The sequence below is a fragment of the Chiloscyllium plagiosum genome, unplaced genomic scaffold (assembly GCF_037043375.1).
Source record: "Chiloscyllium plagiosum isolate Xiang-an unplaced genomic scaffold, Cpla_swu_hap1 HiC_scaffold_27, whole genome shotgun sequence".
NCBI lineage: Eukaryota > Metazoa > Chordata > Chondrichthyes > Orectolobiformes > Hemiscylliidae > Chiloscyllium > Chiloscyllium plagiosum.
In genome coordinates, this window is record NW_028270165.1 from 38449620 (window position 1) to 38451737 (window position 2118).

A 2118-nucleotide genomic window follows, 5' to 3' on the forward strand; every position below is an offset into this window, starting at 1 on the left:
AATAGGTGAATGGGGGTGGGGATGGAGGTGACAGGTCAGAGAGGAGGGTGGAGCGAACAGTTGAGAAGGGAGATTGGCAGGTAGGACAGGTCATGAGGACAGCGCTGAGCTGTAAGGTTGGAACTGAGGTAAGGTGGGGGGAAGGGAAATGAGGAAACTGGTGAAGTCCACATTGATGTCCTGGGGTTGAATTTATCCGAGGCGAAAGGTGGGGCGTTCTTCCTTCAGGCATCGGGTGGGGAGTGAGCGGCGATGGAGGAGGCCCAGGACCTGCATGTTCTCGGCAGAGTGGGAGGGGGGTTGAAATGTTGGGCCAGAGGGTGGTGGAGTTGATTGCTGCGGGTGTCGTGGAGATGTTCCCTCAAGCGCTGTGACTTGACTCTGCGAGGAGTCTCCAGTCTCCCCAATGTAGAGGAGACCGCATCGGGAGCAATGGCATTGACATTGGTGGAAGCCTTCTCACGATCGTGGCCCAGGTTCGATTTCCGGGCAGGGAAGCAATTTACATTAGAGCTGTGAGGCGGCGCTGCTGTCTCCCTGGTGGTCTAGTGGTTAGGATTCGGCGCTTTCACCGCTGCGGCCCGGGTTCGATTCCCGGTCAGGGAAGTATTTCTCAGTGGATCTTTTGCCTACCCATTCTCCTTCAATGCGCTGTACAGTTCCTTATTGGTCTTCGTCGTTACTGGCTACTGCAGTGTGTGTTGCCTCTTTGAAATAGTGTCCTGATTCAGGCTTGTTTGTGTGTGTAGGGATCATTGCTTCTGTAGCTAAGTACTTGGTTCCTGTGTGTTGTTTTCCTGTCGACGCTGTTTTGAATTTACCATTGACTGTTCGCTCTACTGTGACATCTAGAAATGGCACTTTGTTGTTGTTCTCCTCTTTTGTGAATTTTATGCCAGTAAGGATATTGTTGATGGTGTTGTAGGTTTCCTCTAATTTACTTCATTTTTTGATGACAAAAGTGTCATCACTGTGGCGGACACAAAGTTTGGTTTGGATCGTTGGAAGGGCTGTTGGTTTGAGACTCTGCATTATTGCTTCTGCTAGGAATCCTGATACTGGTGGTTTCATGGGTGTTTCGTTGATTTGTTTGAGGCTTGTTACTGAATATGAAGTGGGTGGTTAAGGAACAGTTCCACGAGCTGGATAGTGCTATCTTTGCTGATGAAGTTGGTGCTGTGTTTGTGTCTTTGGTTCTACGAGTAGTGTCTCCAGTTTTCTTTGGCCACGTTGATGTTAATGGATGTGAACAGGGCTGTTATGTCAAAGGACATCATTATTCCATCCTCTTCTAACTTAGTGTCTTTGGTGTTCAGGAATTCTTGGATGGAGAAAATGGAGTGGCGTGAATCTTCGACTTGGTGTTTTAGTCTTCAGTGGAGGCCTTTGACTAGTCTGCATATTGGTGTTCCAAGTAGTGAGACTATGGCCTGAGGGGGGCTCCTGGTTTGAAGAGGAGGAGAACAACAACAAAGTGCCATTCTTAGATGTCACAGTAGAGCGAACAGTCAATAGGGAACTTCACACTAGCGTCTACAGAAAAACAACACACGCAAACCAAGTGCTTAACCACGGAAGCAATCATCCCAACACCCACAAACGAAGCTGCATCAGGACATTATTTCAATGAGCCACTACGCACTGCATATAGAGGATTATAAAATCATGAGGGATACGGATGAGGTGAACAGCAGGTGTCCTTTCCCTCAGCTGGGGGTTTCAGGATCAGGGAGCAAATATTTTGAGGTGAGTAGAGAAAGATTTTATAAAGACAGAACAAGGATCGTTTTTAAGAGAGTGGTCTGAGTGCAGAATGAATGTCCAGAAGAAGTCATAGAGTCACAGAGATGTACAGCACAGAAACAGACTGTTTGGTCCAACTTGTCCATGCTGACCAACTATCCCAACCCAATCTCGTCCCACCTGACAGCACACGGCCCCATATCCCTCCAAACCCTTCCTATTCATATACCTAACCAAATGCCTTTTAAATTTTGCAATCGTACTAGACTTCACCACTTCCTCTGGCAATTCATTCAATAAACGTACAATCCTCTGCGTGAAAACGTTGCCCCTTAGATCTCTTTTGTATCTTTCCCCTCTAATGCTAAACCCATG

General features: G+C 47.4%; 1 non-coding gene across 1 annotated transcript; it reads left to right on the forward strand.

The window, feature by feature from the left end:
• Positions 1 to 534: 534 nt before the first annotated feature.
• Positions 535 to 606, forward strand: trnae-uuc (transfer RNA glutamic acid (anticodon UUC)). The gene has a single exon. It is a non-coding gene; the product is annotated as a tRNA-Glu (tRNA).
• The last annotated feature ends 1512 nt before the right edge of the window (positions 607 to 2118 follow it).